The 11978-nt window shown below is 39.3% G+C and overlaps 1 pseudogene; it reads left to right on the top strand.

Annotated features, from left to right (window-relative positions):
• Positions 1-7523: 7523 nt before the first annotated feature.
• On the top strand, positions 7524-8303 carry LOC124961899 (ras-related protein Rab-33B-like; annotated as a pseudogene).
• The last annotated feature ends 3675 nt before the right edge of the window (positions 8304-11978 follow it).

Below are 11978 nucleotides of genomic sequence, written 5' to 3'. Positions count from 1 at the left end.
TGTCTTGCTGATTTATGCTTCCCTTAAGCAGTATGAAATGTCCTTCTTTATCCCTTCTAACTAACATTGGCTTGAAGTCCACATTATCTGAAATGAGGATGGATACTCCAGCTTTTTTGCTGAGCCCATGTGCATGGTATGTTTTTCCCCATCCTTTCACCTTTAGTCTATGGGTATCTCTTTCTATGAGGTGAGTCTCTTGCAGGCAACATATTGTTGGATCTTTCTTTTTAATCCAATCTGCCAGTCTATGTCTTTTGATTGATGAATTCAGGCCATTAACATTCAGGGTTATTATTGAGATATGATTTGTATTACCAGTCATTTGGTTCATACTTAAAATTTTTGACACATCTTGGTTCCTCCTTTATTTGACAGTTCCTTTAGGATAATTCCTCCCTTTGCTGATTTGCTTCTTTGTTTTTTATCTCTCCCTCATGAAATATTTTGCTGAGAATGTTCTGTAATGCTGGCTTTCTTTTTGTAAATTCTTTTAGCTTTTGTTTATCATGGAATGATCTTATTTCATCGTCAAATTTGAAGGTAAGTTTTGCTGGGTATAAGATTCTTGGTTGGCATCCATTTTCTTTCAGAGCTTGAAAAATGTTGTTCCAGGCCCTTCTAGCTTTTAGGGTCTGGATTGAAAAATCTGCTGATATCTGTATTGGCTTCCCCCTGAATGTAATTTGGTTCTTTTCTCTCACAGCCTTTAAAATTCTGTCTTTATTTTGTATGTTAGGTATTTTCATTATAATGTGCCTTGGTGTGGGTCTGTTGTAATTTTGTATATTTGGAGTCCTATAAGCCTCTTGGACTTGATTTTCCATTTCATTCTTCAGATTTGGGAAATTTTCTGATATTATTTCTTCAAATAGATTGTTCATTCCTTTGGTTTGTTTTTCTAAGCCTTCCTCAATCCCAATAATTCTCAAATTTGGCCTTTTCATGATATCCCATAGTTCTTGGAGATTCTGTTCATGATTTCTCACCATCTTCTCTGTTTGTTCAACTTTGTTTTCGAGGTTAAATATTTTGTCTTCAATATCTGAGGTTCTGTCTTCCAGGTGTTCTATCCTATTGGTTATGCTTTCTATGGAGTTCTTAATTTGGTTTATTGTTTCCTTCATTTCAAGGATTTCTGTTTGTTTTTTTTTCAATATCTCTAACTCTTTATTGAAATGATCTTTTGCTTCCTGAATTTGCTCTGTTAACTGTCGATTGGTGCGATCGTTCAATGCCTGCATTTGCTCTTTCATCTCATCGTTTGCTTCCCTAATCATTTTAATTATGTACATTCTGAACTCCCTTTCTGTCATTTCTTCTGCCATGCTGTCGTTGGATTTTATTGATGTAACATCTAGATTTGTTTGGGGCATTTTCTTCCCTTGTTTTCTCATATTGTTCAGGAATCAGTGGGTCATTAAGATATTGCAGATTTCCTCTATCAACTTATAATGTCCCTGAAGATTGCTAGTATATCCCCTCTTATCCTTCAGTAGCCTGAAGTCTTGGAGGAGGTTGATAATGCAGAGCTCCATGAAGAAGCTGCCTCTCTAGGTGTGGTAACCCTCAGGTGGCGTATATTCCCTGCTAGTGGGCAGAGGTGCCTCCACTTGTTGACCAATGGTCATCCAATGGGGAACTAGACTGCGGGCTGAGGCAAGGCCTGTTTGTGCCTATGTCTCTGGCTTTACCGTCCCTGTGGGAAAACCTCCCCCGGCCAGGAAGAGTCACTCGGTGGGGACGTCTCGCTGGTCAGTTGCCCTCCTAGAGGTTCCCCTCAATCTACAACTACCACCTGGGCTGGGCTGTCTTCCTCTGCAATGATCCCAGGGGCCCGGACCTATGTCCTGGGCCTGGGAGCCTCACCCTTCGCAGGCGAGTCTCCTTAGGCTGCCTCTCCCAGAGAATCTGCCCGCAGCCCTGGAAACTTCGCTCCACCCCTAGGCGTGTCTCTGTGCGGCTCTTCCAGCAAGAAGCCACCTAGCTCCTGGGACCCTACTCTTCACCTAATCGCCTGGCTATGCGGCCCCTCCTCTGAGCCGCCACCTGGAGCCCTGTACAATAGCTCCGATACCCAGAGACCCGCCACACACCTCCTCCACTGGACAGCAGCCCGGTTTCTGACGCAGTCACTAGGAGTCCAAGCAACTCACTTCGGGTCTCCTCCTCCTGCTAACCTCCCGTAGCCCTAGGCAGTCACTCCAAGCCCAAGTGACCCGCCCTGTTCGTCCTCCTCCTCCTCGGGGTAGCTCCGAGACCCAGAGACCCGCCACACACCTCCTCCTCCGGACAGCCGCCCGGTTTCTGACGCAGTCACTAGGAATCCAAACAACTCACTTCGGGTCTCCTCCTCCCACCAACCACCTATAGCCCTAGGTAGTCACTCCAAGTCCAAGTGACCTGCCCTGTTCCTCCTCCTCTTCCTTGGGGTAGCCCCCCGGGTGTTCAGGAGCGGTGGCTCCGAGACCAGGTGACTCACCACGCTCCTCCTCCAGGCAGGCCACCGGTGTTCAGGAGCGGTCACTTTTAGTCCAATCAACTCACCACTCACCTCCTCCTCTGGCAACCGCCTGTGGTTCTGATGCAGTCACTCCCAGACTAAGCGTCCCACTGCTCTCCTCCTCCAGGCAGGCCACCAGTGTTCTGGAGCAGCTGCTCTGAGTTCAAACAGCTCGTCACGCAGCTCCTCCTCCGGCAACCGTCCGCGGCTCTGATGCAGTCACTCCCAGGTCAAGCAACACGCCGGGCTCCTCCTCCTCCTCCGGGCAACCTCCCGGCACTCAGGAGCGCTCGCTCTGAGTTCAAACAGTTCACCACGCAGCTCCTCCTCTGGCAACCGCCCGTGGTTCTGATGCAGTCACTCCCAGACCAAGCGTCCCGCCGCGCTCCTCCTCTTCCTCCGGGCAGTCCCCCGGCGCTCAGGAGCGCCCACTCTGAGTTCAAACAGCTCACCACGCAGCTCCTCCTCTGGCAACCGCCTGTGGCTCTGATGCAGTCACTCCTAGACCAAGTGTCCCGCCGCGCTCCTCCTCTTCCTCCGGGCAACCCCCCGGTGTTCAGAAGCGGTTGTCCTGGGTCCAAACAGCTCGCCACGCAGCTCCTCCCCAGGCAGCCGCCCAGAGCCCCAGCGGCTGCTCGAGTCCAAGCGCTGTGCTGAGCCACCTCCTCTACGATGATGATCCCAGTTGTCCGTGTTTACCGCTCCAGCGGGGGGAGGGGCGTCTCGCCGAGCAACTCCACTTCACAAATTCCCTGCGTTCCGGGGCTACTGCCCCATCCGGGACGCCTCCCCAACAGGAGAGACTCACCTGGCAGCTTTGAGTTGGTCCCAAGTCTCTCACTATCTCCTCTTTTGAATCTTGTGTTCTGGAGCAGCGTGAAATGCAGCTGACCTCTAGTCCGCCATCTTGGCCCGCCCTCACTTGATTTTTAAATAGAAGCTGGATTCCACTGACACCAGAGAAGAGTCTAGAACCAGACATGAGTCTCACATTCTTCAGTGCTGTCAATCCTAGACACAATTGATGATGACCACATTTTTCTTTTGTGATTGTAAGCTTCAAGGAAACAGGATACCTTCCTTAGCCCTAATATCTGGCCCAGAATAGACACTCAAAAAATATTTGAGAGAGTCAAGATGGCAGATGAGAGGAAAACTGCATTTTAGGTTGCTCTGTGGTTTAGGTTTCAAGAGTACTACTTCGCAGCAGGTGGATGAAAGAAGGAATTCAATGAAATTCAATATCAGACAGTCAGAGTCTCAGAGACTCATAAAGTCAGGTGCACTGAACCAAAAACAAAAAAAACAAAAAAAAGTGCTTTGGAGCCAAGTCAGCTGCAGCGGTAGTCGTGGTACTAGTTAACCACTGAGGGGATGGATAAAACAAACTCAATGAACAAATTTCACATAGAAAAACCTGAAGATGGGGAAAGCAACCTGAACTTAGCTGATCCAGAGGCTGCATAGCAAACTGGTATTTGAAAAGTGCTCTGTGTTTCTCGACTGGCAAGTAGAGACCTGAGGCAGGAGCCACCTTGAGGAGGCCATGCTGCAGCTTGCTGCTGAGGGAGCCCAGGAGGTCATAGCAAGTTTTACCATACTGTCCTGGCAAGGACCTACTGTGTGGCCTAGCCTGTACCTAGTAGAACATGAGTGAAACAGGCACAGAGATTGTATCCAGGGGTATTCAAGTCAGAAAAATAGAGGGGAATGCAACTCACTTTCCCTTTGATTTTGGCTGCCATGTGACCAACTGCAGGGTGTTGGAAAACTGAACAGGTTAGTGTGAATTACTAAGCCCGGGAAGAACATATCCCTGGGCAGCAGCATGTGTGGACAGTTGGCTCCCCTGGCCTGTGAGTAGAATTCTTGGGAGGCTCCTGAAAGTTAGACTGCCAGCTGCCAGCACAGATTGGCATCTGCCTGGTCTTAGGAGTGTGTTGATCTGATCTCTTCAGAGCAAATAAACCCATAAGTCCTCCAAGGCTTGAATGGACCTAAGCCCTCGCTGTCAGAACTCTCCTTATAGAACTCTGCAGCAGCCTCACCCTGAGAGTGCATCAGTCTGATTTCTCAGTGTTATTGTTGTCCTTGGTGTCCTGAACAAAGAATTGAGCAAGACACACAGACATAATAGGCAGAATACAGATTTATTGAAGGTGAAGGTGAGAGTAGCACTCCAAAAGGTAGAGAGGAGTGGGCCAAGTGAGAAAGAGGCTCAAGGTCCTGATGTCTAGAAATTATTGTCTTATATGCCCAGCTGTGAGGTGTTCTTTTTCCTATGTGGACTGTATTGAAGATCCTACCCCTTTGCTCCCATTGAGTATCTTATGATACCTGATTAGAATATTGTCCAATTTTCCCCTTTGGGTTACTTTAGAAAATCTGATTGAATATTGCCCACTTTACCCCAGCTGTCATTTTAAAATATCAGACCTATAGCGGGAGTTGTCATGGTGATAAGTTCTCAGTGGCCGGAGTTGTTGTGGTAATGGGACTTATAGTAACAGAATCATGGTATATCTCCCTATCTTGTCCTTTGGTGGCATCTTTCTTACATCCTGCCTCCACCACCTTGGCATCCCTGAATTCATTCCTAACATCAGGACAAAACTCCAATGAACAGTATTTCCCATTCCATCCTACGTTATAGTGGTGAGAAGGGAAGCTGAGAGATTTTTCCAACAGCTTTAGTTACAAGCCACTTCAGCTGGCAGCTCAGTGAGCAGCACAAAAAGAGTCCCTGCCCTTGCTAAGTATTTTTTCCCCTTTTCCTTTTTTTTTTTTTTTTTTTTTCTTTTTTCTGGTGTTGTTGCTATGCTAATTGGTTCATGTTTATATCTTTTTTCTCATTTTTAGCATTTTTTACAACACTTATTTTTTCTTCTCTTTTGAGGACTAGGGTTTTAAGTTTGTTGATTTTGTTTTGTTTTGTTGTTTCTCACTTCTCTCCTCCCACTAACAGCCAAATCTCTTGTTCTTGTTCTCTTTCTCTGTTCCTTTACTTTGTTTTTCCTGCTTTTTCTCCTCCTTTATAACCTTCACCTGCTATATCTCTTCTGCATTTTCTCTGTTCACATTTTGAACATTCTAAACTTTCTTCTACCTTCCTGTCATGTTTTCTTTTCTCTTAATTCACTGTACTTTACCATATTTTAGAGGTATTTGGTTTATATAACTTTTTATATAAAAAAACTATTATTACAGTTATTATTCCTATGAGTGACATAGTTGACATTGACTTTAATGGCAGGTCTAGTTCATGGTTATTTGTTGTTTTTGTTATTGGATTGCCAATCCCACCATTCATTCAAGTTTTTGCAATATTTAGTGTTGTAGATGTCATAGTAGGCACTGGGTATTTATTTTAATACTGTATGTCGTTTGCTTCAATTGTTGATATTGTTTGCTTCCCCCTTTTCTGTTACGTACTGGGAATCTACAGGAACACTACAAGTTCACAGGGTAGAGACTCTGTTGTTGCACTAATGCCAGCCAAAAGACAGTGTACCTTCCTCCACACATTAATTAACCACACTTAAACTTCAACTACACTTTAATACAATGAATATAAGAGACAAAAATCCCAAAACTAATGACCAGGCTCCAAGTAGGAACAGCTAGGAAGGGGGCATCAGGTCCCACTCATGAACATCCAGCAAAACCAGAATTAACACAAGGTCAGTGAACACCACTCCTATGAGGGATCTCAATCTAGATCACTCTAAGACACTGACGGAAGAAAGCTGTGCCCTAAAAAAAGGTCCACACATAAGAGTAAAAGGGTAATCCCTCCAAACAGAGGCATAAAATCCAACACAGCAACACAAGAAATACGAAAAAACTAGGTAGCATGATAAACTTAAAATTAAAGTTTGTAATTCACCAGCACTGACTCCAAAGATATTGAAATGAATGAAATATCAGATAAAGAATTCAAAAGAATTATTATAAAAATGATTGATTATTTCCTAAAGTACACAGAAAAACAACTGAATGAATTAAGGAAGTCAATACAGGGTATAAATGAGAAACTCAATAAGGACAAAGAGATATTCAAAAAAGAACCAAACATAAATCTTAGAAATGAAAGGCACAATAAATAAAATGTTCACTCAAAAGTCTAATAAGAGAGTAGACAATGCTAAAGAAAGAATCTCAGAGTTGGAAGACAAAGCGGCCAGCCTTGAATATTTGAACAGAATTAAAGAAAAGAAAATAAGTATTGATCAGAATATATAAAAATTCTGAGAGAACATTAAGAGACCAAGTTAATAGACCAAGGATCATTAGAATTGATTAAAGGAATAGATAACCCCTTCAGGGAAAAATTTTTCCAAACCTCCAAAATGATAAGGACATCCAGATATAGGAGGCATTAAGAACTTCAAAAGACAATATCAAAAAAGAACCTCTTCATGACACATTATAATTAAAATGTGTAACATACAGAATAAGACTTTAAAAGCTGCAAGACAAAAATGTCAGAACACATTTAGAGGCAAGTCAATCAGAATTACTTCCAAATTCTTAGCTAGCACAAATTCTAAAAGCCAAGAGGGCTTGGAATGATGTGTTCCAGATCCTGAGAGAAAACAACAGTCAACTAAGATTGCTATCTCCATCAAATAATTATCTTCATAATCAAATGAGAAATAAAAACCTTTCAAGATAAGCAGAAACTAAAAGAATTCATGAATATTAAACTGGCACTGCAGAAAATACTTAAAAGAAATGCTTCACATAGAATAAATCAAAAACAAACTGCAGAACTCACAAATAAGCAAATCTTACTTGAAAAGTAGTAAGCAAAGGAGAAACAGGACCAAACTAAATACTAGGAAAAAACCCAAAGGGCAGGAATCAATAATAACAATGAATGTAAATGGTCTCAACTCTCCAATTAAAAGACACCTGCCAAAATCAATACAGAAGACTGGGTACGTTCACTGCAGTGGTGTAATACCCCAGCCTCTTTGCATCTCTTCTCCTCCACCTCAATTTGGGATAGGTCAGGAGAATGACTTTAGAGATGTAGTCATTGCTGAAGGCAAGCTTCTCCTCCAGCTGTCTGATGTCCAGGACCTCAGGTTGTCTGCCTATGGCCTGCTCTCAAATCTTCAAGATCATCATGATCAGGGATTCCAATGTAAGCAAGATGTACCTGACCTACCTCTTCTGTGCTGTCCATTTCCCCAATTTTACCAAGGCCACTATCCAGATGGATTTCTGAAAGCAAGCAGTGGAGATTTATGCATAGCCCATCAAAGTCATATTTGGTCTTACTCAAGGCAGGAGTTGTGTCTGGTAATTCCCTTGACTTCTTCCAATGTCTAGCCCACTTCCTAAATCATCTAGTACATCCAGTTATGGTACCCAGCTGGACAAGAATGATTCAGAAAGAGCCTGGTACAGCACTACTACGTAAACATACATTGCTGTTGTCTTCATGTATGGTATGACCAACATGGCTATTCTTCACACCGTGCCATCTTGGATACAAGAATGCAAACAACATTTGCTAGCAAATGATATACCACAAACTCTTATTGGAAGTAATGTGATTTGAGAAGTGCCATTCAGGTAATCACAGAATTGGTACAAATATTTGGACACACACAGTATGCCTTTGTTTGAAATCTCTGCTAAAACCCCCAGTGATAATGATCATGTGGAAACCATATTTATGACCTTGGTTCACAAATTGAAGAGCCATGAATCATTAATGCTTAGTCAACACTCTGATAATGGAATTATCCTGAAAATTGAAGCAAAGTCTGAAAGGATATGCTGGTACTAAATAACAGTTTTATTTTACTGTCTATAATTTTGGCCAAATAAGTGCTTTTGAAGAATGAGTGATGTCATAAGATTTAATCTCAAATATGAAGGACCATCCTGAAACCTCACTGTTTATCATTGTAATACTTATTACTTTTGTATTGTGTATCTACTTCATCAAATTTGTCACCATAACAACATAGAGAAAAGTTGATTTTGAATGAGATTGAAAGTGAAGCAAAGATAGAATGAATCACATCTTTTCATTAAGAGTCCAATGAATGAGGCCTCTAGTGAGAGCACGCTAGAATTGTAAGTCAGTAACTGTTCAGTCCCGTGATCCTAGGATTGAAAAATAAATACTGTTTAATATGCACCTACTGATATGTAAGTCAGATTTGAAAGCAAATGCAGTGACTCCATAGGTGTTTTATATATTATTTTGTTACCTTTAAACAGTGAAAAACTAATTGAAAGCATCTGAGGAGTTGGAACTTGGGGTGGAGATTGGTGACAGTGGTACCTGATATCACTTGCTCTCCCCTCACCCCTGCAGTTTAATGACTAAGTGCTGGATGGACTCAACTTCCACTTGGATTGTAGCTGTGAGGACATCACTCTAATTGCTTTGATCTACATTTATTGTTACCAATTTTTAAATGTTCAAAATTTATGGTCACAATAAACAATCTTCACTGTGAAAAGTTAAATATTGAAAAGTGTCTTGTCTGTCCTCAGTAGAAAGAATGCTTTAAATTTTTTGCCCTAAATAATTCTATTTTGAATTTAAAACTTTGCACATAGAAAATAGCACTTGCTTATGAAGCTATCTATATAAGTGGATGTGAGTCATGTTCTTTAACTGCAGTGTGCACATTCACTAATTCTGAGTTTACTGCTCTTGATAATTTTAGATGAAATTAAGCCAAAATATAATTGTACTTAAAATATTTTCAGAATGTGGGAAAACAATTAAACATGTAATTTACTTTAGTTCAGGATTTTCTGTTTATTTGTTTAATCATTAGGGTGATCTTAACTGGATAATTTAGTTACAAAAACAAAATTATTCTATGAACAAACTGAAAGTAATACTTATAATAAATAATTATTCAGTTTTAAGTATTAGAGTTTGAATTGGATTTATTTATATTTAGGAATATTAATCCATTTTTCTAGATTTTGCTAGAATTAATAATTAAAAATCATTTTACTTTTATCTCAACATTGATTTGTAACTTTTTATAGGAACACAATGATTGCTGGAGTAGTTGTGATGGTGTGTTAGTTTTTTTAAAAAAAAATCTGTTTATTGCTTTTCAAAACATTTTCTGAAGTGGGGAAAGAAAATTTATAGACTTTCCAAGCACATCTATATTTTTTTCAGTAATGAATTTTAAATGAAGTAATTTAACTTTCTTTTTGTAAGAAGTTAGTAATAAATGTCCTTTATAGTTCTGTGAAAGGACTTATTTTTTGCCTTAATATTTATTTTAAAATATTTGTATTATTTACAACAACTTACCATTTTAATTCTTAGTATGTTACCAGTTGAATGGAGATAAAGCTTTTAGATATATTTATGAAACATTTCATTGACTGTTGAAATCACTTTCAAAATGGTGGTTGTCTAATAAGTAGTTATTAATTTTTAAAGTACCAATCATTTGTGCATTTATATTAACTCAACTTTAACTGAATATGTTTTAGAGAAATCTTTGAGAACATCAAAGTGAACTACTCTAGAATCTAATGTAGTTTGTTTCTATTAACAATGCTTTAATAAAAACATTGCTAATAACATGTTTCCTCCTGGAATGATCAAATGCTTTTGTTGTGTCACTGGTACATTTCTCCATGAAGTTCAATAAGTGAACTTTGCTAAGAAAAAAAGAAAGACATATACTGGCAGAATGGATTAAAAAACAAGACCCAACTCTATGGTGTTTGTAAAAGGTTCACTATGAAGTCAAAAACAGCCACAGACTGAAAGTGGAAGAATGGAAATTGAAAATTAAAAAAAAAAAAAAAATACAAAGGATCAAAAAACAAAGAGTTGGTTCTTTGAAAAGATGAACAAGATTGATAAGCCCTTAGTCAACATAATCAAAATAAAAAGAAGATTCAAATTAATAAAATTATAATGAAAAAGGAAAAACCACCACAGACATCACAGAAATCCAGAAGATCATTAGGGATTATTTTGAAAATTTATGGAAAGCCTAAAAGATACATTTCTAGAGACATACAACCTGCTAAAATTGAATCCAGAGGACATAGAAAACCCAAGCAAACTAATAACTAACAATAGGTAGATTCAGAAAAATAAATTGACGACAACAGAAAATTCCAGGACTGGATAGATTCTCAGCTGAATTCTACCAGAACTTTAACAAAGAACTAAATGCCAATGATCCTCAAATTATTTCATGCAGAAAGGAATGGAACACTTCCAAATTCACTTTATGAAACCATTATCATGCTCATAAAAAAAATAGACAAGGACACATCAAGGAAAGAAAACTATAGACCTATATCCCTAATGAACAGAGGTACAAAAAATCCTTAATAAAATACTAGAAAATCATATCATATTAAGAAGATTGTACATCATGACCAAAGGTAGTTTATAATTGCCAAATTTATAATAGCCAAACTATGGAACCAGCCTAGGTATCTGTCAATGGATGAATGGATAAAGAAAATGTGATACATACACACATACACACACACACACACACACACACACACACAATGAATCTTATTCAGCAACAAAGACTAATTAAATTATGCAATTTGCAGGAAAATGAATGGAACCAGAGAATATATGTTAAGTGAAATAAGCTAAACTCAGAAAGTCAAGGGTTATATATTTTGTCTCATACATGGAAGCTAGAAAGGAAAAAGTAAAATAAAGGTGGGGGGAATCTGATGAAAATTGAAGGGAAATCAGTAGAGTAGAGGAAAGGGACCAGGGCCAGGGAGGAGGAAAGGGAATGATATTGGTGAAATTATATTGTTCTACTGTGTACATGTACAAATATGTGACAAAAATTCCCACCATTATGTGCAAGGATGATGCCCCAATAAAAAATATATATGGAAGGGCTGGGGTTGTGGCTCAGTGGTAGAGCATTTGCCCAGCACATGTGAGGCACTGGGTTTGATCCTCAGCACCACATAAAAATAAATAAATAAATAAGAAATATTGCATTCATCTACAACTATGGGGAAAAAAAAGAAGAAAGGAGCAGAGAAAGCTACAAATATACAGAAAACAATTAACAAAATGGTAATAGTAAGTCCTTCTCTATAAGTGATTAGGTGTAATTCTTTCAAACATAAGTAGGTTTAAATCTCCAATAAAAGAGAATAGCTATAAGGAAAAAAGAAAATAGACAGCACTACGATAATAGTGGGAGACTTTAATACCCCACTTTCAATAATGAATAGAAAACTAGACACAAGATAAAAAGGAAATAAAGGAGTTAAGCAACATTATATACCAAAATGGATCAAGCAGATGTACTTAGAAAAATCTGCCCAATACCAGAATATACATTATTCTTCAAATACATGTAAACATTTTCCATGTTAGACCACATGTTAACCACAAAACAAGTCTTAACAAATTCAAAGAGAAACTATATCAAGTATCTCTTTCAAAAACAATGGAATAAAACTAGTTATTAAT

Source organism: Sciurus carolinensis, chromosome 12 (assembly GCF_902686445.1).
Source record: "Sciurus carolinensis chromosome 12, mSciCar1.2, whole genome shotgun sequence".
NCBI classification, from domain to species: Eukaryota; Metazoa; Chordata; class Mammalia; order Rodentia; family Sciuridae; genus Sciurus; species Sciurus carolinensis.
Note: the sequence above shows the minus strand (reverse complement) of the source record. Positions and strands in the feature narration are given on the sequence as shown.